This window comes from Gopherus evgoodei, chromosome 6 (genome assembly GCF_007399415.2).
Source record: "Gopherus evgoodei ecotype Sinaloan lineage chromosome 6, rGopEvg1_v1.p, whole genome shotgun sequence".
NCBI lineage: Eukaryota > Metazoa > Chordata > Testudines > Testudinidae > Gopherus > Gopherus evgoodei.
The window spans coordinates 97775141-97801809 of NC_044327.1; the positions used below are offsets into that span (position 1 = coordinate 97775141).

The 26669-nt window shown below is 46.3% G+C and overlaps 1 protein-coding gene across 1 annotated transcript in view; it reads left to right on the plus strand.

Annotated features, from left to right (window-relative positions):
• Positions 1-1627: 1627 nt before the first annotated feature.
• Positions 1628-26669, plus strand: part of ELOVL7 (ELOVL fatty acid elongase 7) — a 107588-nt gene continuing 82546 nt past the window's right edge. Inside the window, exons 1-2 of the mRNA XM_030565915.1 lie at positions 1628-1711; positions 1812-1881. The gene's annotated coding sequence lies outside the window, so the exon portion shown is untranslated. The remainder of the gene's footprint in view (positions 1712-1811; positions 1882-26669) is intronic.

The window sequence follows — 26669 nt, forward strand, 5'->3', positions numbered from 1 at the left end:
CCCTTGCCTTTAACACATTGCATAACTCAGCCCCACACTATTTAAAAAGCCATCAGTGCCTTGTTTGTCTGCTTCTCCTATAATCACCTCTGTCATATTAATCACATTTTTTCCTGAGGTGATCTGCCAAGCAGGTTTCCTTTGATTCATACTTGTTTTTCAAGACCTACTTCTGATATGATGCCTACAAGTGAATCAGATATTTATGTATGCTTGATAAGTACTTTACCATGCTATGCATAGCTTTTTCTGAGTAATTATGTAATCTCATTGTTTTAATCACCATTCTTCTTCCCCTTACCAGTCCTCAGTGTTTTGTTATCTCTTTACTGCATTAGGGCCCTTGCTCTAAGACAGCTAGCACATCGTAGAGCAAGTGTCTCAAACGACCACGAGGGCCACATCACTGTCACACCCCCTCACTCCACCCCTTCCATTAGGCCCCTTCCCTGCCCCAATCCAACCCTTTCCCTGAAGTCCCCACCCCAGTGAGTGCAGATGGTGTGTAGGTTGTGACAGGGGGCTCAAGGCAGGGCATTGGTGGGTGGAGTGCAAGATGGTGAGGGGTGCAGCAGGGAGTTGGGGTGTGGGATGTGGCAGGGGCCTCAGGACAGGGGGTTGGCAGGTGGGATGTGGCAGGAGGCTCAGGGCAGGAAGTTGGAGTGCAGGGTGCGGGCTCCAGCCCGGCCCCGCTTACCTAGAGGGGCTCCGGGGTGGCAGCGGCGCGCACCAGGGCCAGGGCAGGCTCCCTGCTTGCCGGCCCCAGCCCCGCGCTGCTCCGTTCCAGGAACCAGCTGGGACCGTGTCCCTACAGCCCGAGAAGGAGGGGCTCGTGGATCCGTGCCTGCGCGGCTCTTGCTGCTCCTCTAGGTACGTCCCACGAAGCTCCCATTGGCCGCAGTTCCCCCTTCCCGGCCAATGGGAGCTGCGGGGAGGCGGTGCCTGGAATGAGGCAATGCAGGAGCCCTCTGCCTCCTTCCCTTCCCCGCCCCACCTGAAGGGGCTGCTGCCAGCTGCTTCAGACGGCGGCGCGGGGCTCGAAATGCCACAAGGGGCAATCGCCCAGGTAGGCGGGGCGCAGCGCGGCGCAGCGCAGGGAGCTTGGCGGACCATATGCAAGAGCCCCGTGGGCCGTGCCTTAGAGCAACATATAAAATCAGACTAATAATCATACCAAGTATACCATGAAAAAGTAAACATATTGGACACACAAATATTTGCTCAACAAATTAACAGCAAATCAAATGTTTACCTTGAGCAGCATTAAAGCATTATACTACATTTATGTGAACTGATTTATTATAAAAAGAACTAGCAGATTTTCAGCAACTAGGACATGGGGGATCATGCCTAATAGTTGGAGCTAAGGATCAGAACTGGAGTCAGAGTTCAGGAATCAGACCTAAGGCTACACTTACATAGAGAAAACAAGGCAGAAGCTGTCACAGCCAAATGCCTTGAGCAGTTACTCACCTGCTGCTGATCTTAAGAGCCAGTCAGCTGACCCTTCCAACTAGCAGTGTAGCCAATCAGGCAGTCTTCTACAGACCAGCTGGATTTGACAGGGAGCCCAGAGACTGGTTCTTTTGCAGGCCCTGATTCCTGACAGAGATGCACAGATGCAAGAAAATAACTTTGCCTGCAGAAAGGTGAAGTAATCAGGCTTTACACAGACTCGGTGTGCAAGGAGGACAGTGGAATCACAGTCCAGGTTAAGATACAGGGCTGAAATGCAGCCATTACTCTCTATCCCCAACATGAAGGCTGCAGTTGTGGCTGTAGCTCTTGTTCTTGTTTTCTTTTACCCACAGGAAGGTGAGCATGGCAGTATCCTCAGTATGTACCTGTGTTTCAATAAGCAGAACCATAGACTTCAATCAAGTAAGCATGTGTGTGCACGTTTTTATATAGATGATAATGAGAGTTTTAATATATTTGATGTTGGAATCTCTGTAAAGAAAGTGGTCCAAAAGCTCTTAATCAGCAAACCTATCAGTCTCTTCACTGCACCAATTTCTAGTCCCTGCTTTAGGCTCAAGTCTGTTCCTTTTTGGCCCAATTCAATATTCCCAGGGCCGTCCTTAGGCATAGGCAGAATAGGCAGCCGCGTAGGGCCTCACTCTGCCTGGGGGCAGCACTCTGCAGGCAGCCCAGACAGTGTAGAAGCAGGGCTGCGGGGTCCTAGAGAGAGCCGAATGCAGCACAGTCTGAGGAATGGGATTGGCTGCTGGGGTCTCTGGGAAGGGGGCGGTAGGGGTTGGGGAAGGAGCTCACCTGTGAGTGTGACTCTTTCCCCTCGGCTGAGGTGAGGCGAGGCAGGCTCTGGAACCAGTATCCTTTGTTGTCCCCCATAACATTCATTCTTCTCCCCCCTGCCCCATAGAGCACCCCCTCCTTTCTCCTCCTCCCCAGGAGCAGCCCTCTCTCTCTCCTCCCTCCCCTCCGTCAGGGCTGGGTTGGGTGAGGTGCTGGGGGATAGGTGGGAGGAGGGCTGGCTGGCTGCCTGCTGAGGAATGAAAGTGAAAGTAACTCACTTCCTCGGCAGGCAGCCAGGATTGGAATGTCACACAGGGCTTGGCTGAGGTTAGCCAGATGTGTGAAAAATCAGGATAGGGGATTGGGGTACAGTGATCAGATATCCCTATTTTATAGGGACAGTCTCAATTTTGGGGTCTTTTTTTTATATAGGCTCCTTTTACCCCCCCCCCATCCCTGTCCTGATTTTTCACACTTTCTGTCTGGTCACTCTAGGTGGGAGTAATTGGTGCCTATATAAGACAAAGCCCCAAATATCAGGACTCGCTCTATAAAATCAGAACATCTGGATCTGGCCACCCTAGCTGGGGAGCGCATCTCCCCCGGGCTGGCAGCTGCCAGCGATCCATCTCATCCGGGTGGAGCTGCACAGGGCAGGATGAGCTGCTGTGGCTCCATGGGTGCCCCATCCCTGAGATCAGATGCTGTGCTAACTTCACCATGGTCCATAAGGCTGGTGGTGATGCCCATTGGCATATGATTGGACCTGAGGGTTTGCTGTTGCCACTCTGCACCCCAAGAGGTGGATTTTGGGGTCCTGCAGTTTTCCACCTATCTCCTCCTCTACTGCAGTTGTTGGACCAGCAGGCTGGGGGGTGAGCCAAGCATGAAAGCAGTACTGTGTTGCCATTTAGATTGTCATTTAACAACTTGTTTGCCAAAAATTCTTGTTAACAATCCTGAATCCAATTTCAATATTTTTTTAAATCAATATTTTAGCCAAAAACAGAAAATTAAGTTGTTGACAATTATTAGTGACAGGTTTGGTTTGAGGCAGGGAGTGGGCCAGTTTTCATCAGAGAAACAAAAAATGTTGACTGACTTTCCTATAGCCTGTTACTCCTGATAAGAGCCCTCCAACAACTGTAATATGCTCATCTCCTTACTAGTGTATACAGCAGGGTTCGGCAACCTATGGCACACCTGTCAAAGGTGGCAGGTGAGCTGATTTTTGATGGTATGCAGCAGCAGGCTGAGCGGCTCAGACCATCACTGCTCTGGGGTTCCGGCTGCTGCCCTATTGCCAGCTGGGATACCAGTCATCAGCCCAACTCAGCACCTGCTGCTGGCCTGGGGACCCCCAAGAAACCCCAGGCTGGCAGTGGGCTGAGCAGGCCAGCTGAACCGCTCAACCTGCTGTCAGCCTGGGGTTCCATTCACTCAGCCGGCAGCGGGCTGACTGGACTGGTGGCGGGCTGAGAAGGGCCGTTGGGGGGTTGAGTGGCTCAGTCTGCTGCCAGTCTGGGGTGCCAGCAGCACTCAGCCTACTGCTACTCCGGGGTTCCGGCTGCCGGCCCCTTGCCAGTCAGGAGCTCAGCCGCCAGCCCCACTCTGCCTCCTGCCAGCCTGGGTGAGCAGAATCCCAGGCTGGTAGCGGGCTGAGGTGGGGTTGGCGGCCGGGATCCTGGCTGGCAGGAGTTGGTGGTCAGAACCCCAGACCAGCAGCGGGCTGAGCAGGGCCTGGGATCCTTGTCTAGGGTTCCAGCCACCAGCCTGCTGCCAGTTTGGGGTTTCATTTACTCAGCTGGCAGTGGCCTGAGCAGGACCAGTGGCCAAGACCTCAGATAATAACAATAGTTTATTTATATAATATAGACATAGAGAGAAACCTTCTACAAACATTAAAATGTATTACTGGCACGAGAAACTTTAAATTACAGTGAACTTGGCACACCACTTCTGAAAGGTTGCCTACCCCTGGTATAGAGTGACCATATGTTGTACTAAGATTCTCCTGCTTTTTTTTTTCTGTGAGTCAGTATAACTTTTGCCAGCCCAGAAGTTGGGCAGCCAATGTTTTACGTTTTCACAATGTTTTCTCCAACTTTCATAAAGTAAATACATAGTTAATATGAGTTAAAAAGGCCAGGGACACTTCTCTGTGGAGAATCTATACAGCAGATCATGCCCATAGACGATCCAGAAAAGAAATTTGAGGTTGAATTTTTTAATGTTGTGATGGATAAAGCAGTATCTGCTGTTGATGAAAGGTTTAATACCTTGCAAGTACACCATGAACAGTTTGGATTTTTGTATGACATAACTAAATTCAACGAAATAGGAAAACAAGAGCAACTAATGACAAAGTGCTAGAGAGCCTCCTGAAGCACAGTGATAGTTTTGATTTAAATGGACTTGAACTGTACGAAGAATTGAGTACACTCTCATCAATGTTGCCACATGCAAAATCGGTGATGGACATTGTACAGTTTATTCATACCCGCAAACTTGTTGACATATATCCTAATGTGTACATTGCCACTCGTATTCTACTGACAATTCCTGTAACAGTAGCATCAGGAGAACAGATTTTCTCAAAACTAAAGCTCATTAAAAACTATCTCCGCTCTACAATGAGTCAGGAACGCTTAACTCGTCTTGCTATTCTTGCAATCGAACAAGACACCACTTTGTCTTTGTCATACGATGACATTATTACTGATTTTGCAACCAAAAAAGCCAGAAAGATTGCTTTTAATTAAAAACAAATCTTTGTTTCAATACCTCTTCATATAAATTTCCAATAAAATTTTGATAAATTAAAAAAAATATTATTTGCATCATTCTGTCATATCAGAATTTTTTCTATAGTGCTGCTTCTTTAGTGCTAGTCCATCAGCATTATAGTGTGCTTCATTAAGTTAAACTGGTTTTAATAATGTGAATGTGGCAAGTTTTCCAATACCGTAAGCTTATGTTTGTGCTGCTAAGAGCAGATCAGGCACAGGGGCACCAGTTTAATAATCTCGCCTAGGGCACCATAAATCCTAAAGCTGGTCCTGAGTATTCCCCTGTGTGCTTATTGACGCCTGTATAAAACATGACCAGATAAGAATGCTAGCATTACACACCCACTTTGCTCAGATGTTAGTGATTTCACAGGGTGTATGGCAATGCTGATTCAGACCTGTTTCTCAATTCTTTCACTCACCACAATCCTATTCCCACAGTCAGATTGTGCAAGTCTCTGGAGGTGGTTAGGTGCTTTCTCTCATTGGAAAGATCCATCTCTCTTCCTTGCTACAGGTTTGTGTTTCATCAAGTGTAGAATAGATTGACAGAGTGTGATTAAGTAACAAGACTGTTAGGCAAATTTATTTCTCTTAAATAGAAAAGTTAAGCCTTTTTCCCCATGTAAATGGATCACCAGATTAGCTTCCCTATATTCCTTTGGAAAGAGCATAACAGTTGAGTAAATTTTACTAAGATTTAAAGAGCTAGATCCAGCTCTTCATGCTCCCACACCCCTTTTTAGCTGCTCTGTGTCACTCTGATAATACAAAGCAGCAGATCTGGCTACTTGCAGATTTCCTGATGTAGAACTGGCATCGGCAACTCTATTGCACCCCTTCTCAGGGGCCTGCCCTAACAGCAGGTAGGGCAAGGTCTGGGGAAATGGGTGAACGGAGCTGTGGTATAGCCATCCCCAGAATAGCCCCTGTAGAGTCTGTTAGAACTGGTGGAACTTAGAGCAACTTGAAGCTGCTTTAAATGATGTTGAGGGCCAAACAGGCCCACACAAGCCATGGAGATTGCGGGAGAGGGGGCACAAAGGTGGTTTAAAGTCACCTTTGCCTCCCCTTTTTTCAATGACACAAAGCAAAGCTCTGTTGTGGATGAGGACTGGGTCCTTCATTTTGCTGCCGTGGCTTGGCTGAGTCTTAAGTCTTTCTTTAAAAGAAATCTAGGAAAATTGAAGGAATTTGTAGTGAACGGCTCTTCTCTATTTATAATATTTCCTTCATTGTTTCCTGTCTAGTCTCGCTCCCTTCCATAGTTTTAGAATGTTTGCTCACTCGTGCCCTCCTCAGGCTGCTTCTTACAAACCCAAATTTCAAACCATTCTAATTGTTAAAGATTAACCAGTCAGCATCTATGGAAAAGCACAGACACATCTTACTCTACACTTGACTGAAGTCTGCCATTGTATTCTGAAACTGCATTACTATTTTGAAGCCTTTAACAGTGTGCTCACATTTACCAGACTGATATGAAGATAGTCTTAGAGTCTACATGGAAAATGTACAGATGCGGATTTGGGGGGAGGAGAAGGCTAGGAGGGGAACAGTAAAGACAATGTGGCTGAGCAGGAATTTTTAGCACTCCTCTTATTAGTGCCACAGTTTATTAGACATTTTGATTTTGGTAAAGCTATCCACCCACCTGGAGTATGTCTGCACAGCACACAAAAGGTATGCTACATGTACAGCACTGCAGTGCCACTGATACAGTGGTGCTGCTGAAGCGCTTCTGGTGAAGATGCTCTATGCTGATGGGAGAGAGCTCTCCTGTCGGCATAAAAAAACCCACCTCCACAAGCAGCATAAGCTCTGTTGGCAGGAGAAGCTTTCCTGCTGACATAAGCATTTGTGTGCATAGTGCTATGTCAGTGTAATTTATGTCACTCAGGGAGTGGAATAATCACATCCCTGAGTGACGTAAGTTTTAGCAACATAAGCTGTGTCTACACTACCGCCTAAGCCCAGGACAATGTGACCTACACCTATGGCCTCTGTTTCCACACCCGCTCTCAAACGTCCACATAACAGTGCAATCCTGGACCTCGCAACCGTGCTGGCACTATACAGACCTGAGTCAGAATTTCAGCTTCTGTGAACATATACTATCAGATCCCAGGGTTCTTAGCAGCCTTGCCGGCTGAAGCCAGTCTAGGGCTTATTTCATAGTGGGCTATAGGAGAATTTGTTGATCCATCCTGTGGGAATTGACGGAAGTCTTTTGCATGGTTTTTGCCTGAAAACACATCCATCTGAATCATTTTGTGGTTGCATGCTCCCAGCAGCCAGAGCCATCAATGTGGGTCATGACCCAGTGGAAGAAATGCTCCACCTGGTGTGTCAGTCCTATTTTAGGAATCAGCTAGAGCATGTGCAAGATGCTGGTGAACATTTTGGAGGCAGTTTTTGATCGGCCAAAGGCACTGTTCAGGTGGGATGCAGATATGCGAGACACAACCCAGCTGATGCTGCTCAAGAGGGTTGCCTTAGTCGCAGATTCCCCTATGTAGACCAGTACTTCTGGAGCAGGGCCACAAGCACAGACTGGTGGGACCATGTTGTTATGGAGACTTGAGGTGACCAACATTGAGTCCAGAATTTTCACATGAAGAAGTAGACCTTCCTGGAGGTTTGTGATCAGCTTTCTCCAACCCTCCCATGCCAGGACACCGACAGGTAGGAGGCCAGTCCAGTCCAAAAGTGGGTCACAATAGCCATCAGAAAGCTGGCTACCAAGACAGCTACAAGTTCATGGCTAACCAGTTTGGTGTTAATGAACTGTCAAATCAACTGTCGGGGTTGTTTTGGCAAAGTTTTCTGAGGTGATCAGGACTTTGATTGACCTAAAGAAGATGGACATTAAAACGCTCCTGAAATTATTTTGGCTTTCAGAGAATGGATTTTCCAAACTGCACTGGAGCCATGGATGGAACTCATGCCTATAATTTGCCTTCTGCAAGAAGCACATAAGTACACATACTGCAAAGAGTACTACTGCATTGTTATGCAGGCCCTGTTCTATCACAGGGGCAGATTGATGGACACTAATATGTGCTGCACTGGCAGGGTGCACGATGTTAGGGTGTTCCAGAGATCAGGACTTTATGGAGAAGCTGGGATATTATTTCCACAAATGACATTGTTATAAATGAAGTCACTGTCCCCACTGTTATTCTAGGGAACTCAATGCACCCCTAGTTTCCATGGCATGAAACAGTATCCTGATTTCAGAGGACCTGGCAAAATAAGGTTCAGTTACACACATTAGGATGGTGGTGGAATTGTGCATGTGGAAGAGTGAAATCTCGTTGGCACTGCATTAAAAACTATTTAGATACCAATGTCATCAGTGCAGTCCTTGTTATTGTGGGCTGCTGTGCTCTGCATGACGTCTATGAGGACAAAGGGGAACCCTCTCACCAGGAGAGGACTCAAGACACTGCTGGATATCTGAGCTTGTACACACAGCCAGACAGTGCTAGCTCATCATGTGCAACAGAACTCAGGGATGCTTTGGGTGTCCACCTAATGGTTTGAATGGTCCCATTCATGAGGGGGGATGAAATAGTATGTGAGATAGTGCTGTGTATGGCTGCAGTTGCCACTGGGGAAGTGATGGGACAGTTAGACTGCAGCACTGGAACCTGGAAGTGGGGAGCTTGTGTTAAACCTGAGTCAGGATCTGAGCACAGTGCACTGTGTAGACATACCAGTCTCTGAAACTGAAAGGCTTTTTGGAAAAAGTATGTGTGAAGGAGGAAAGGATGGATGCATGGCAACTCAAGCCTGGGTGGGGATGCTCTGAGATAAGCATGAGAGAGGACATAGAAGGGGGTGGTCTGTACCTGTGGTTGTACTAAAGTGATCACCTAATACATTGCAGATATATAAAGATTAATGCTACTGCACTCGTGGTAGTTTCCCAAGCAAAGTCCTTTATCATGTAGTGCTTGTGTGCCAAAATCTTGGCTGGTGTAAATGGGCACAGCTCCACTACTTCAGTAGATTTTACCCCTTTATATCAGCAGAGAGTTGGGCCCTCCTCATCTGTAAGATGATCAGAAATAGTTTCTTGCATTCATGAGATGTTTTACTCTGAAATGCTTTGCTTTTCCCTCTTTAGCGGTAATAGCTCCTTCGTTTCTGTGTGACAAAAGAGTTATGTTAGAATTTATTTAGCTGTTCAGAATAGTGTGGCTAGATTCTTAGGGAGAAATAGTATCAGGTAAAGCCAGGCTTTGAAGTCCCCTTGATTCTGAGAATCTCTTAAGTCTTATCTCAGTTTTAATTTTAAAAGAAAAACATGTTAGTTCTTTTATTGTTAATGTATTTAAATTCCAGTGGAGCCTAAAAGGCCCAACATGATTGGGCAGGGTCTATCTAAAAAGACAAGACAGATGGAGTGGGAGAAGGAATTGTTACTTTTATAATTATGTTACTTAATGGTAGATGTAATTATTAATGCTAGAACAAATGACAGAAGTATCCACAACACAAAACCTGGTCATAATTGGGACTTTGACTCCTCGGACATCTGTTGGAAAAGCAATACTGCAAAAAAAAACCCCACAAAATGTCCAGTAAGTTTCTGCACATAGAGTTCTTGTAGCAGTGTTGGCTCCAGGATATGAAAGAGACAGGGTAGGTGAGGTAATATCTTTTATTTGACCAACTTCTGTTGGTGAGAGACAAGTTTTTGAGTTTACACAGAGCTCTTCTTGAGGTCTGGGAAATGTACTGGGAGTATCATAGCTAAATACAAGGTGGAACAGATTGTTTAGCATAAGTAATTAACATATTTCAAGGGACCATTCAAGATGAAGTGGCCACTTAATACCTCTTCAGTCATTTGGGGCGGGGTTGAGGGGTGGGGAGGGAGAGAGAGGGAGCTGTGGGGGAGATATGTGATGGTAGGGTAATGGGTTATAGATTGTTCTAATACTCTTGTATCTGTTCAGTCCATAATTTTTAGTGTCTAGCAAAGTTATGAATTTAAGATGCCAGACTTCTTTTAAGGGTGCACAATACCTACGTGATGATAAATAATAGCCAACATGGATTTGTCAAGAAAAAATCATGTCAAACCTACCTAATTTCCTTCTTTAACAGGGTTACTGGCCAACTGCATGGCACGAAGTGGTAGGCATATCTTGATTTTAGTAAGGCTTTTGACGCAATCCCATATGACAGTCTCATAAGCACACTAGGGAAATGTGGTCTAGATGAAAATACTATACGATGGGTGGACAACTGACTAAAAAAAATTTACTCAGAAGTTATCAATGGTTCACTGTCAAACTATGAGATTGTATCTAGTGGGGGTCCTGCAGAAGTCTGTCTTGCATCTAGTACTAGTCAATATTTTCCCAAATAACTTGGATAATGGAGTGGAAAGTATGCTTATAAAATATGTGGATCACACCAATCTGGGAGGGGTTGCAAGCACTTTGGATGAGAGGATTAGAATTCAGAATGACCTTTATAAATTGGAGAATTGGTCTGAAATCAACAAAATGAAATTCAATAAAAACAAGTGCTAAGTATTACAGTTAAGGAAGAATCAAATGTACAACTACAAAATGGGAAATAACTAAGTGGTAGTAGTAGTGCAGAAAAGGAGCTGGGGGCAATACTAGATCACAAATTGAAGATGTGACAAAGTGATGCAGTTGCAAGAAAATATATAGCAGAATGGTATTTGCCTGACAGGAGTGTTGTCTGTAAGGCATGGGAGAAAATTGTTCCACCAAGAAGCAATGGAATTCTGTCCATCTAGCACTGTCTACAGGTAGTGATAAGGGTAGCTTAACTACATTACTCAGGAGTGTGGATTTTTAACATCCCCGAGCAATTTAGCTGGGTCAGTTTAACTTTTGAGTTTGGATCTGGCTTTGGTTAGATCTTGGGGCGGGGGGGAATTATAAGGATAGCAAAGGAATTAGGGATTGCACAATCACTGGAGGTTTTTGAGAACAGATTAGACAAATGTCTGTCAGGAATGGTCTAGATATATTTGATTCTTCCTTAGCACCGGGAGGTGGAGAAGATGACCTCTTGAGGTCCCTTCGAGCCCTAAATGTATGATTCTTTCCACTTGGCTCCAGGACATGACAAGGAGACAAGCACTTGCTATTGCAAGCTATTCTTTATCCCACTAATTCTGGTTTTGAGAAAGGAGAGAGAGTATGTGCAAATGAACATCAAGCTATGACTAGGACACACTAATGCAGCAATTTAGTTCTTTCCCAGTGACATTATCTCTGAAGTGACAGATTTCCATTTCATACATATGCATGAATTTAGCAGATGCTGTTGAGCCTTTGAGCTTTATATTATATAAATAGTAATGAATAAGGTCCAGTCCAAAAGAAAGGAGCCTGAGATTTTTGTGCAAAAGTTTGGGATAAATATCATATTTCAGTTCTGTCATTTTATTGACAATTTGATAGTGATTTTACCTCATCCACAATTGGTCAAAGATGGGCCCTGGTGGATGGCATTGTCGGGAATTGGTGGGAAACAGCTTCTGACAGTATTTCCACAGCCACGTTGAGGAGGACAGAAAAAATGCAGTGGTGTTGTGCCATAGCTCTCCTTCTGGCACCCTATCTTAGGCCTTGGCTACACTGGAGAGTTGCAGTGCTGGTGGTGGCTTTACAGCGCTGCAACTTACTCACCATCCACACTTGCAAGGCGCATACAGCACTGTATCTCCCTGGCTACAGCGCTGCATGTACTCCATCTCTGCCTGGCAATAACGACTGCAGCGCTGGTGCTGCAGCGCTGCTCCGCCAGTGTGGCCACCAAAAGCGCTGTTATTGGCCTCCAGAGGTATTCGGAGGAATCCCAGAATGCCTGCTCAGCCACTCTGCTCATCAGTTCAAACTCTACTGTCCTGGCCTGAGGTGACCCGCCCTTTAAATGCCCCAGGAATTTAAAAAATCCCCTTCCTGTTTGCTCAGCCAGGTATGCAGTGCAATCAGTGAATCTTTCCAGGTGACCATGCCTCCATGCGCCAAACGAGCCCCAGCATGGAGCAATGGTGAGTTGCTGGACCTCATCGTGTTTGGGGGGAGGAAGCTGTGCAGTCACAGCTGCGCTCCAGCCGTAGGAATTAGGATACCTATGGCAGATATCAAGGGCCATGCTGGAAAGGAGCCATGACCGGAATGCGGTGCAGTGCAGGGTTAAAGTGAAGGAGCTGCGGAGTGCCTATTGCAAAGCCCTCGAGGGAAACTGCCGCTCTGGCGCTGCCCCCACAACCTGCCATTTTTACAAGGAGCTGGATGCAATACTTGGGGGTGACCCCACCGCCAATCCAAGGACCACGATGGACACTTCAGGGGTGGGGGGAAAGAGGGGAGGAGGAAACCGAGAGTGAGGGTACTGAGGTATGGGGAGACACCCCGGAATCCCAGAAGGAATGCAGCCAGAAGCTCTTCTCAAGCCAGGAGGAAGGTAGCCAGTCGCAGCAGCTGGTACTTGGTGAAGGACAAGCAGAGGAGCGGGTTCCCGGTAAGCGGCTTTTATTTTCAGGATGCAAATGTTTCGGGAGAGGAGGGAGGGTTAGGGCTGCATACATGCATGCATAGATGTGGAATAGCTCATTGATGTGATCTATCGCGTCGCAGTAATCAGCCTCGGTAATCTCTTCAAAAGTTTCTGCCAGAGCGTGGGCAATGCGCTTCCGCAAGTTTATAAGGAGAGCCACTGTGGTTCTTGTCCCTGTCAGGCTAACGCGTCTGCGCCACTGTGCCACGAGGGGTGGGAGGACCATTGCTGCACACAGGCAAGCTGCATAGGGGCCAGGGCGGAATCCGCATTGCTGTAGAAGACCGTCCCGCTCTTCCCAGATGACCCACAGCAGCGAGATATCTTCCAGGATTAACTCCTGTGGAAAATGTTAGGAGAGTGTTCAGTGTAGGTGCCCCCTGCAGCTGTTTGCTTTCCCCAACGCACAGAAACCCCAGCACAGCCCTGAAGCAATCATTCCCCCTTCCCAAGTGACCCGCAGTAGCGAGATAGTTTCCAGGATTAACTCCTGTGGAAAATGTTGGGAGAGTGTTCAATGTAGGTGCCCTCTGCAGCTGTTTGCTTTCGTCAACACACAGAAACCCCAGCACAGCCCTGAAGCAATCAGTCCTCCTTACTCACCATTTTGGGGCTCCTGTGAGTTATGTGCGCTGTTTGGTATGGGAAAATTATGCTAAAGTGAAGACTGTAAACTCCTTCACTGTGTGGGAATAACTGTCTGAGATATAAACAATGCTGCCTCTGTTAACTGTTGACTTTTTTGCCTGTCCACAAGCGACCTTGATTTCTCAGCTACCCGTGTTATCAACGGCTCAAAGACTCCAAAACCTCCGGAAGAAGCCGTGAAAAAGCAAAGATGACCTGCTGCAAGCAGTTATGGATCACTCTGCCAGAGAGATTAAAAAACTGCAGGACTGGAGGGAAAGAGAAAGCAGGATCCACCAGAGAAACGCAGCAGCCAGGAAGAAAAGCACAAAGCAGCTGATAAGCGTCCTGGCGCGCCAAGCGGACTCTATCCAGGTGCTCATCGCCATGCAGGCAGAGCACTATCGTCCCGCCCCCGCCGCCCCGTCCCAAAGCTCTTTCCCTTGTGCCCCAATGTCAGTTCCAAACCCCCTTCCCCAGCATCCAGGTTCTTACCTCCACCAGCTGCCTCCAACACCTGTACATTCACCAACCAGCCCGGAGAACTACAACCCTTACCCTCTCCACTCAACCCCCATCACCATGCAGTATAAGCATCCTGAAGTGCAGCAGTCATTGCACAGCACTCCAAACAGGATATATTCAAACCTGTGACTGTACAGTTCTCCACCACACCCCCCTGCCCTTTTAGGTTCCCAAAAAGTTGTGTGTCTATCAATAAAGTAATTTTCTTTTCAATAAATGAATTCTTGTCTTTGAAAACAGTCTTTATTATTGCAGAAAGTCAAAGATACCTTAGCCCAGGAAAGAAACAGACACTGCAAATCAGCTTAGGAAAAACAGATTCCTACTAACATTGTAACCACTGCACTTCACTGCTGTGCAAGGCACCAAACATTACTGTTGGTTTTCAGCCTCAAATTCCTCCCTCAAGGCATCCCTAATCCTTGAAGCCCTGTGTTGGGCCTCTTTAGTAGCCCTGCTCTCTGGTGCAAATTGGGCCTCCAGGCGCTGAACCTCAGAGGTCCATGCCTGACTGAATGTTTCACCCTTCCCTTCACAAATATTATGGAGAGTACAGCATGCAGATATAACCGCAGGGATGCTTCTTTTCCCCCAAGTCTAGCTTCCCATACAGAGATCGCCAGCGCCCTTTTGAACGGCCAAAAGCACACTCCACAGTCATTCTGCACCGGCTCAGCCTGTAGTTGAACCAGTCCTTGCTCCTGTCAAGCTTCTCTGTATATGGTTTCATGAGCCAAGGCATTAATGGGTAAGCGGGGTCTCCAAGGATCACAATGGGCATTTCAACGTCCCCTACTGTGATCTTCTGGTCTGGGAAAAAAGTCCCTGTCTGCATCTTCCGGAACAGGCCAGTGTTCCAAAAGATGCGTGCATCATGCACCTTTCCCGGCCAGCCTGTGTTAATGTCATTGAAATGCCCACGGTGATCCACAAGCACCTGGAGAACCTTAGAGAAATACCCCTTCTGATTAATGTAATCTGATGCCAGGTGGGGTGGTGCCAGAATAGGAATATACGTCCCATCTATTGCCCCTCTACAGTTAGGGAAACCCATTTGTGCAAAGCCGTCCACAATGTCCTGCACATTCCCCAGAGTCACGGTTCTTCTTAGCAGGATACGATTAATAGCCCTGCAAACTTGCATCAAAACGATCCCAGCGGTTGACTTTCCCACTCCAAACTGGTTCCCAACCAATCGGTAGCTGTCTGGAGTTGCCAGCTTCAAGATTGCAATAGCCACCCGCTTCTCCACCTGCAGGGCAGCTCTCAATCTTGTGTCCTTGCGCCGCAGGTTGGGGGCGAGCTCCTCACACAGTCCCATGAAAGTGGCTTTTCTCATCCGAAAGTTCTGCAGCCACTGCTCGTTGTCCCAGACTTTCATGATGATGTGATCCCACCATTCAGTGCTTGTTTCCCAAGCCCAAAAGTGGCGTTCCACGGTGCTGAGCATTTCCGTGAATGCCACAAGCAATGTCGTTTCGTACGCGTCAGGCGACTCGCTATCATCGTTGGACTCCTCTTCACTTTGGAGCTAAGGATTAGCTCAACTGCCAAACGTGATGGGGTGGCGAGACTCGTCAGCATATTTCTCAGCAGTTTGGGCTCCGTTTCCCACAGAAATCACGCTGCACAGAAACCGTGGGAGAGTTACAGTGGCGCCAAACGTGGACGGAAAAACAGAGACTACTGGGAAGTGAAGTGATGCATCATGTGGCATTGGGACAGGAAGCAGAATGACCCGCACCCTTCCCACAACCCACGGCGCCAAAATGGGATGAGGTGCTCTGTGGGATAGCTGCCCATAATGCATCACTTCCAACACCGCTGCAAATGCTGCAAATGTGGCCACACTGCAGCGCTGGTAGCTGTCAGTGTGGCCACACTCCAGCACGTTCCCTACACAGCTGTACGAAGACAGCTGTAACTCCCAGTGCTGCACACCTGCAAGTGTAGCCACGCCCTTACTCCTTTAGTGTGTGGGCTGTGGTTCCTGTTGTTAGTCAGGAAACTTGCAGCAAATATGCACTTAATGCTAGCTGGATCTAATTTTAAAAGGCCTGCCCAGTGTCAAAACAACAACAATAATAATACTTTGCATGTCTACAATAGGACCTAAAGTACAAGGTGACTAATTAAGATGCAGAACATTCCTGTGAATTAGAGAATAATTATAGCCAGTATTTTACAAATGAGAAACCTGAGTCACAGTGGAATTTACAAAAGGTTCTTCGGGTACTCAGCAGAGGAGGTATGGTCCACTTTTAGGTACTTAAACAACAAAGAGAATTTTAAAGGCAGAATGTGGATGGTGTTTGTCCCTGAAAAAAAAAATGTTCTCAGTACTGGGTGCTCAGGGTCAGCTGCACACCTAGCCACTGGGGATTCTCAAAACATCACTGTTATGCTTATGAGGCACTGCTGTTTCTTCTTCAAGAAAGTGTCATAGATTCCAAGGTCAGAAGGGACCATTTTGATCTTCTAGTCTGACATCTGACATAATATAGGCCACAGAACCACCCTAAAATAATTCCTTTGAAGTAGAGCCTGTCTTGATTTAAAAAATTGCCAGTAATGGAGAATCCACAGTAACCCTTGGTAAATTGTTCCAATGGTTAACAGTCCCTCACTGTTAGAAAATTTATCCCTGATTTCCTGTCTTAATTTGCCAGACTTCAATTTCTAGCTGTAGGATCATGTTATACCTTTGTCTGCTAGACTGAAGAGTCCATTATCAAATGTTTGCTCCCCATGTAGGCACTTACAGATTTGATCAAGTCACCCATTAACATTTTCTGTTAATCTAAATAGATTGAGGTCCTTGAGTCTCTCTAAAGCACATTTTCTAATCCTTTAATCATTACATGGCTCTTCTCTAAACTCTCCAATTTATCAATATCTTCCTTGAATTATTGACACCAGAACTGGATACAGTTTTTCAGCAGCATTTGTACCAGTGCCAAAAACAGAGATAAAATTACCTGTCTACTTCTTCGAGATTCCCCATTTATGCATCCAAGGCTTGTATTTGCCCTTTTGACCACAGCATTGCCCTGGGAGCTCATATTCAGCTGATGATCTACCACAACCCCCAAATCTTTTTTAGAGTCTCTGCTTCTCAGGACAGAGTTCCCCCACATTCTTTGTCCAGACAAAATCTGCAAGATTTAGACATAGTCTGGATGTGAGGACCCAGAGAGTGACATGCAGGTTATGGGCATGCATGGGGAGTTGAATGATGGTGTTGTGCACAGTGATCAAGGGGTAGCGGGTGGGGGGAGGGTTTGGGGGAGTGAAGATTAGGAGTTCTACTTTAGCCATGTTGAGCTTGAGCTGATGGCTAGAAGTCCACAAAGAGATGTCCAAGACAGGCTGAGATTTGGACAGAAGGAAGCAGGCCTTGAGTAGAGGGACATCTGTGATTATTCTACATAGAGGTGGTAGCTGAATTTGTGTTTGTGGATGAGGTTTCCCAGAAATAAGGGAGACAGTAGAAGAGAAGGGAACCAAGGACAAAGCCCTGTGGATCCCTCACAGAAATGTGGAGGGAAGGGGGGGATGAGGAGGATCCAAAGGATGTGCTGAAATAGCAGTAAGAGAGGTAGGAGGAGAGGCAGGAGAGGACAGCATCCTGGAAGCCAAGGAGGACAAGATTTTAAGAAGACCACCATGCTTGACTGTGTCAAAGGTGTCTGACAAGTCAAGGAGGATGAGACTGGAGTACTAGTTGAGATTTGGCTACGAGGAGTGTCACAGGGTACTATGTTCACCACTGCGGTGTTTCATATTGGCCATGGCTGGGGACTTGCTTTGCCAGTCTGATGCCTCTTCCTGTGGGTGCTCACTATCTCTCTTTCTGGATTTGACTGCTCCCTCTTCGTGGCTTGGCCCTCCAGCCAAGTAATTGTTGTTTTCCCTTTCCAGGTGTGTGTGTGTGTACCAAAGTCTCTCTGTATAAGCTGTCCCAGGCAGTCTTCCAATTCACTGCTGCTTAGTGGTGCCACTTCCCCAGTGGCTTGTGGGGGAACTCAGACCTGCCCTCTTTGCTGGGTTCCAGCCCAGGGACCCTACAACCAGCAACTAAAGTCTGTATTGTCCCACACCTTGCTGCTGTTTCCCTGGACTGCTTCCTACATTGTCTTTATCTGCCTCCTTGTCCACCCTCCTCTGGGCCAAGCTCCCTTCTTGTTTTCTGAGAAAATGATGACAGAACTCTTCACAGCAGTTCTGTTCTGCCCTCAGCTCCCTGGCTTTATACAAAGCCCCATCGTTTCCTGTACAGGTGAACTTCATCCTTTAATTAATCTTCATTGCTCTCTGGCTCCGCCTTCAGGTGCAGCTTTGGCAGTTAATTGGCCTCCCTAGCCCCTCGAGCGCTGGTGTGAGGGTGAAGACCCCATCACAAGGTAATTAAAGACTGTGAGAGCAGTTCCAATTGAGTGCAGGGGGCAGAAGACACATTGGAGATGGTCTAGGATGGAATTGGAGGAGAGGAACCTCCAGACAGCATATTGAATAAGCTTAGAAATGAAGGAGAGAGAATGAGGGGGAAAGTGGGGTCAAGGGTGGTTTTTTGTTTAGTTTTTAACATGGGAAATATTAAAGCAGATTTGTATTGTAGAGGAAAGAGCCAGAAGAGAGTAGGAGGTTAAGAAAAAGAGTAAGGGATGGAAAGAGAATGGATGCAAGGAAGATCAGGAGATGGGATGGGGTCACTGGGGCTAGTGAAGGGGTCAAAGGAGGAGAGCAGATGAGAAGTTTCTGTAACTGTGATGGGGAGAAGGAGGAGAGAGTCATGGGAAGGGGGAAGGAAGGTAGGTGAGTGGAGGGGGAAGTTTGTGTGTCATTTTGTCAATTTTGTAAAAAAAATAAAATATATTGGTAACATCCCATGATCACAGAGAGAAGTGGAGACAGGAGGAGGGAAGAGTTTGAGAAGTGAGGCATAGGTTGCGAAAAGGCAGCTTGGATTGTAGGTGTGAGATTCAGTTACATTGGAGAAACAGATTTTTTTAGCTGGGAAGATGGTTGCGGGGAGACTGGATTTGTAATGGAGGAAGGCTGTCTGGTCACAGGACCCCGTACCGCAGTGTGAGAGCAGGAGCAGAAGAAGCAGATGTTGCAAATGAGCCAGGACAGGGAGTTGGCGGAGCGGACCTTGCAGTGGGAGAGAGGGACAGAAGAGTCAAGAGTGGAGTAGACAGAGGAATGGAAAGAATCAACAATGGGATTAATGGAAAAGAGGTCAGGAAGGAGAGCAGACAAGAAGTGATCATCACTAATGGACTGGAAGTCAAGGAAAGACTGAGTACTGGGTTTGAGGGAGGAGGCTGATGGGCAATGCTGAAAGAGACCAGATGATGGTCCGAGAGGGAAAACTCAGCAAGAGAGGTCAGAGAGAGAGCAGGGCTTGATGAAAACCAAGTTGAATAAATGGCTGTTTTGGTGAGTGAGAAAGTTGAACTAGGGCTGCAGCTTGAAAGAAGCGGTGAGGGTGAGGCAACATGGGTATTCAACATATCAAAAATGAGTATGGGAGACTGAGGAGAGGGAGAGAAAGAGCCAGGAGTCTAAATCCAAGAGGAAAGCTGATGGGGAGGAGTTGGCTGGATGGTTGATGACAGCCACATGGAGTGGGAGCAGGGCCAGCACTTCCATTAGGTGACCCTAGGTGGTTGCCTAAAGTGCCAGGATTCGGGGGGCAGCTTCTAGTTCCGCTCCCGTCATGCCGCCGAAGAAGGACCTTCTGCCGACGTGCCGCAGAAAACAGTGGCAGGCAATTGAGCAGCTCAGTGACTGCCACTGTCGCCTGCGACATTTTGGTGGCGGGTCCTTCTTCGGCGGCGTGATGGGACTGGAACCGGAAGCTCCCACACACCCCGTGGGGAGCACACAAAATGCCACCCCCCGAATTCTGCCAAGGGCGCCAGGAAAATCTGGCGCCACTCCTGAGTGGGAAAGGAATGAAGAGTCAGATGCACTGCTGCTCCAAAAAAAAAAAAAAAGGGAGGGGGGCAAGGGAAGGGTTGGAAGTGGCAGGAATGGGAGAGGAACCCAACACCCCCACCACAGTCTGACCCAGAGCAGTGAGAGAGAAAAGGAGATTTGGTAATCTATATAATGGGTTGAAAAGCAAAGCTGTCCTATATTCATTGAGTAATCACATTCGCTGTACACTGTACCGTCACAATGCTTGAGTTATGCATTCAAAATTGTTTATTGCCATGCAGGCCCACCTGGAAGCAGTTATAGACATGCTCAGAATGACCTTTCCATGCATTAACCACCAGAGCGCTACCTGTATGAAACCCCAAAACAGGAAGAAATGCCCCCTGCCCCCACAGTACTTGCGTGACTACTCAGTTAAGGTAGTAAACATCTATGAAGTTTCAGTGATAGCAGTTTCTCCCACTGAAAAACAACAGCTATGTATTACTAAATAATAGTGTGGCCAAGGCTAATGCAGAAGTAATGCTTCTTTAAATCTCAACACTTCTTAATAATAACCTTATTTCAAAGCTCCAGAACATTATACTTAAGGTTTTATTAATTTCAGACTTCTAGCAGGGCTGTTCTCGCAATTCATTGTTTTGCTTGTGGTTACTGTGGCATATCAAAACTTGTTATACCGGGTGGGGGCCCACAAAAAAATAAACCCACAGCAATTTAAAAAATTAACCAAATAGCACTCTGCAATCTGAAGGAGAGCTACCAATCTAGTCTCCACTTGTTCATTTTAACATATTTAATCCTCTGGGACTCACAGTAAAGAAACTACAAAAGGAAGAGGAGAGAGGATTAGCAATCCTCTCCCCAGAGTGAAGTCCCACAGATCGTAACACTAAGCTCACCCTAAGCATGGAAGCTGTCACATGCAGTCACCTACTAATTTCCCAGATACAGCCATAGAAGATAACAGTGGTACTCTGGGAGAAAGTCAGATGCAATGCTGAATGCAGGAGTATCTACCTCAGCAATAAGAACATCGGAATGGCCACATACTTTGAAGGAGATGAACAGAAGAGGGCAATTGTCAAATGATCCATCCCCCGTTGTCTAGTCCCAGCTTCCAGCAGTCAGAGGCTTAAGGACACCCAGAGCATGGGGTTGCATCCCTGACCATCTTGTCTGATAACTACTGATGGACCTATCCTCCATGATATTATCTAATTATTTTTTTAACACAGTTATACTTTTGGCCTTTACAATGAGTTCCACAGATTGACTGTGCATCGGGTGAAGTAGTAGTTCCATTTGTTTTAAACCCGCTACCTATTAATTTCATTGGGTGACCCCTGGGTCTTGTGTTATGTGAAGGAATAAATAACACTTCCTTATTCACTTCCTCCACACCATTCATGATTATATAGACCTCTGTCATATCCCCTTCTTAGTCATCTCTTTTCCAAGCTGAACAAGCCCAGTCTTTTTAATCTCTCCTCATATAGAAGCTGTTCCATATTCAATCATTTTTGATACCTGTAATCATCTTCTCTGTACCTTTTATATTTCTAATATATTCTTTTTGAGATGGTGTGCCCAGATCTGCACAAAGTATTCAAGTTGTGGGTGTACCATGGACTTATATAGTGGCAATATGATATTTACCATCTTATCTATCCTTCCCATAATGGTTCTGTAATGGAGTACATTCACCTCTCACAAGTGCCCCCTTGGCCGAGTGCATGTGTGCCTGTACTTCCTCTCCGCTTTGTGATGAGTCTTCAGTGGCTCAGCCCTCTGGCCAAGTCACACACACTCTGTATAAATCAAATGCTTTCTGGGATATAAGTCCAACAGGGAGCCTATCTCAGCACCATCTGTAAGGTCTCTATCTATCTAAATCCACATCCCTGAGCTCACTCCTCAGTCAGTCCAGCAGGACGATCTGTCTCTCAGCCCCTTCTGGGCTCCCTTGAATCATCTCTGCTTTTCAAGCAGTCTTGACCCTGGTGTGGGGCCACATCCCCCAGGGCTCCCTACCTGGAGACTCTTCACCTCTCTGGGCCTTTTTGGCCCCAACTGGCATACTCAAAGAGTTCAGTTCCCCTTCTGGGGTGTATCAAAGTCCAGGCCACTTTCCCAGGGGCAGGAAGCGGGTAGGGGAGAGAGAACCAAGGCTCACCCTCTACTCTGGGTCCCAGCCCAGGAACGCTACAGATAGCAGCCATCTGCCATGTTCCTTTAACTAAACTGCAATGATGCTACAATTCCTTGGGCCACTTTCCTGTGTCCCCAGAACATTCCTCACCCTTACTTCAGGGCCTTGTCCTGGTTGAGTCCCAGCAGTCAGCCCAGAGCTCCTTCATGTCCCATCTGCCCCTGCCCCAACCCCCGGCCAGCACTGCTCTCTCCATGATGTGTGAGATTGCTTTGTAACTCTTCACAATTTGCTTTGGACTTAACTGTCTTGAGTAATTTTGTATCATCTGCAAACTTTGCCACTTCCCTGTTCACCCCTTTTTCTAGATCATTTATGAATATGTTGTACAGCACTGGTCCCAGGATAGATCCCTCAGGGACATCTCTCCATAACTCACCAGTTAGTCCTACCCATTGTTTCCTGTCCAGTTTACTGATCCATGAGAGGATCCTCTTATCCCATGACTGCTTAGTTTGCTTAAGAGCCTTTGGTGAGGAACCTTGTCAAAAGCTTCCTGAAAGTCTCAGTACACGATATCCACTGGATCACCCTTGTCCACATGTTTGTTGACACCTTCAAAGGCCTTGTAGACTCTTCCCCAACAAATCACATTCATCTATGTATCTGACAATTCTGTTCTTTACTGTGTGATGTGGTGTGTTCTCCACACTCACCCTGAAGAGATTCATATAGGCCAGATGGGCCAATTAACCTGTTAGGGTTCAAGATGGGGGAAATTTATGCTGAGACAAGAGCCCTAGTTAAGGGATGCTTTTCTGTGGAGGAACAGAAAGGACTTCTATAAAACCAAGTGGTGATATCAGAAGAGGCTGTAGTCACTTTCCCTGGGACAAGGGAGAGAAAGAGATTTAGACACAAGAGGAAGGGTTTGTCCAGCAGACCTAGAGGAAAGGGGTTTGGTTGGTAGGGTGGAGTATGAGAACCTGAGAGAGGCAAGTAGAAAGTATTCCAGGGGAGAGGCAGGAAGGTTTGAGGTAGTACAGACCTTGGCTTCTGGAGAAAGGTCCCTCATCCTGAACCTGCATGGAAGGTGAGCCTGGGTTCCCCTACCTGCCACTGAATGAGTGGCCCAGTCTGGGCAGTGATCTTGAGGATTATCTGGGATCATTTGTCCCAGTCACTGAGGGACTGACTTAGCCAGGGCAGTGGACTTAAGGACTGTCTGGGATTCTGTGAAGGACTGTGATATGCAGGACCGGCTCTAGGCACCACCAAACCAAGCATGTGCTTGGGGCAGCACAATTCCAGGGGCAGCATTCCAGGTGGTTTGGGGTTTTTTTGCTGTTGCGCTCTTGGAGATTATTATTATTATTATTATTATTTTATTTTGCTTGGAGCGGCAAAAAACCTAGAGCCGGCCCTGGTGATATAACCCCAGAAGGGGAAGACTGGTGTGCCTTGGCTGATGGGCTAAGCCATAAAAGACTAGATACTATAGCTCCTGGATAGCAAGAGAGGGGCTACAGGGTGACAGAGTGAGACGACAGGTTAAGAAACTGCAAGAAGAGGGCATCAGGCTGAAAGAGCTAATCCCTAGAGCGACCAGTAGGAGGAACCCATAGTGGTGAGTACTGAACCCTGTGACCTATAGTTTCAACAAATTTCCTTGGTTCTGAAATTAGACTTACTGGCCTGAAATTGCCAGGATTGCCTCTGGAGCCTTTTTTAAAAGTTGGCATCACATTAGCTATTCTCAAGTCATCTGGTATAGAAGCTGATTTCACAGTTAGTAGTTCTGCAATTTCATATTTGAGCTCCAGAACACTCGGGTGAACACCATCTAGTTCAGATGACTTCTTATCGTTTAACTTATCAATTTGTTCCAAAACCTTCTTTACTCACCTGTCAATCTGGGACAGATCTTCAGATTTGTCACTTAAAAAGACTGGTTCAGGTGTGGGACTCTCCCTTGCATCCTTTGCAGTGAAGGCCGATGTAGAGAATTAATGCAGCTTCTCTGCAATAGTCTTATCTTCCTTACCTTCCTTTAGTAGTTCCATCGTTCAGTGGACCCACAGATTGTTTGGCAGGCTTCCTGCTTCTGAAATACATACATTCTTTTGCTGTTAATTTGAGTCTTTTGATAGTTGTTCTTCAAATTCTTTATTGGCCTGCCTAATTATAGTTTTACGCTTAACTTGCCAGAGTTTATGCTCCTTTCTATTTTTCCCAGTAGGATTAGAATCCGGGTTTTAAGGGATGCATTTTTGCATCCCTTTTATTCTGTTTAGCCATTGTGAGTTTTTTTGGGTCCTTTTCCTATTTTTTTTTTAATTTGGGGTATACATTTAATTTGAGCCTCTATTATAGCATATTTTAAAAGTTTCCATGCAGCTTGCAGGCATGTCACTCTTGTTCCTTTTGATTTCCATTTAACTAGCTTCCGTGTGTATGTGTGTGTGTGGTTTCCCTTTCTGAAGTTAAATGCTACTGTGTTGGGCTTTGTTGGCATTTCCCCCCCACCCTCACCCAAGGATGTTTAATTTAATTATATTATGATGGTTATTACCGAGCAGTTCAGCCATAGTCACCTCTTATACCAGATCCTATGCTGCACTGACTAAATCAAGAATTGCCTCTCCCTTTGTTGATTCCAGGACGAGCAGCTCCAAGAAACAGTTGTAAATGATGTCAAGAAACTTTACCTCTATACTCAGTCCTGAGGTGACATGTATCCAGTCAATTTAGGGATAGTTGAAATCCCCCATTATTATTGAGTTTTCTGTTTTTATAGCCTCTCTGATCTCCCGGAGCATTTCACATTCACCATTATCATCCTAGTCAGACGGTAATGTATTCCTATTGCTATACTCTTATTATTCAAGCATGAAATTTCTATCCATAGAGATTCTATGGTACAGTTTAAGATTTTTATGATAATCTCAGAAGCTGAGAATGGGCGATAGGGGATGGATCACTTGATTACCTGTTCTGTTCATTCCCTCTGGGGCACCTGGCATTGGCCACTGTTGGAAGACAGGATACTGGGCTTTGTGGACCTTTGATCTGACCCAGTATGGCTGTTCTTATGTTCTTATATTTGACTCTATGCTTTCTTTCACATACAGTGCCACTTCCCCACCAAAACAATCTTCTCTGTCATTCCTGTCTCTTTTGTACCCTGGTATTACTGTATCCCATTGATTATCATCATTCCAAGTTTCTCTGATGTCTATTATATCAATATTCTCATTTAATACCAGCCACTCAAGTTCACCCATCTTAGTGTTTAGATTTTTAGCATTTATATACAAGCGCTTCTTAGTTGTCTGCCTTCATGTCATGTAATTGAATGGGACTGTTTTTCATTTGACTGTTTCTCCTCAGTTCCTACCTGTGCTTTGTCAACTTCTATGCCCTCCTCTTTACTAAGATATAGAGAATCCCCATTAGTAGATCCTCACCATGGATGTCCTTGTCCAAACCATGTGCTCCTCTTCATCTTTGACTTCCAACCAGCCCTTAGTTTAAAAACTTCTCTATTACCCTTTCTAATTTTACATGCCAGAAGTCTGGATCCATTTTCCATACTTCCTGTACAGGCTCCTCCTTTCCCAAAAGATTCCCTCGTTCCCAATAAACCTAAAATTCTCCTCCATATGCTGTTGTCTGATCCATGCATTGAGACCCTTCCGTTCTGCCTGTGCAACTGGCTCTGCAAGTGGACCTGGAAGCATTTCACAGAATGCTACCATCAGGGTTCTGGACTTTAATCTCTTACCTAGCAGCTAGGACCTCTCCTGCCCTTTCCTATGTCATTGGTACCTACATATACCACAACCACCTGCTCCTCTCCAGCACTGCACGTAAGTCTGTCTCCATGTCTCGAGAGATCCACAATCTTCGCACCCAGTCATCACAAACCCAGCTATCTACATTTCTAATAATCAAATCCCCCATTACTATTACCTGTCTCTTCGTAATAATTGGGTATAGCAGGTTAGTCATGGGTGGTGAGACCTAATTGTCAAAGCCTGAGTCTGTGGTCACAAGACAGGAGTCAGGATACCAGGAGGTGAGAAGCAGGAGGTGAGATCTCCATCAGAACCATGAATCAGATGCCAGGAATCAGGCCAGGAAATCAAGCCAGGTGAGCAGGAGGCACAGGGCACACAGAACAGGGTGGGACCTAGTTGTTCAGACCATTTCTTGTTCCTGGTGCTGTCTTAAGTAGGGTCAGCAGGCCAATCAGCTGCTCTGGGACTCTGCCAATAGGATTTAGGGGCAAATCCTCAAACTGGGGCTGGGTTTCAGGGGTCCCAGGTAAGCAAGCATCAGTAGGCTGCCAGATGGAGGGTTGGAGCATGGCTGCTCCTATAAAACATACAGACCCAGGTTTGAGAACTATGGGTCAAGCCACTGGGATTCCCTCCCTTGGAGAAGTATCGTCAGTGTGAGAGGTTACCCTCTCATGTCATCTGGAAGGAGGGTTCCAACTATCTTACAATGTTTAAACCATGCATGATGGACAAGTTCAAAGTGAAACTTCCTATTCTTAGTATGTTATTCAGTATAGATCCAGCTATACTGACAAGAGTGCTTCTGTCAACACAGCCGATATGGTCGAGGCAGTGGTGTTATGAAGATGACAGAAGCACTGCTATTGACATAATCTGCATCTACATTAGGATGTGCTGCCAGTATATCTATACCAGCAAAGCATTCATAGTGTGGACAAGGCCTCAGTTAGAATTTAAAGACCCCTACGTTTCTTTTAAGGAACCATATTGGTCAAAGATTTTTTTACTGCT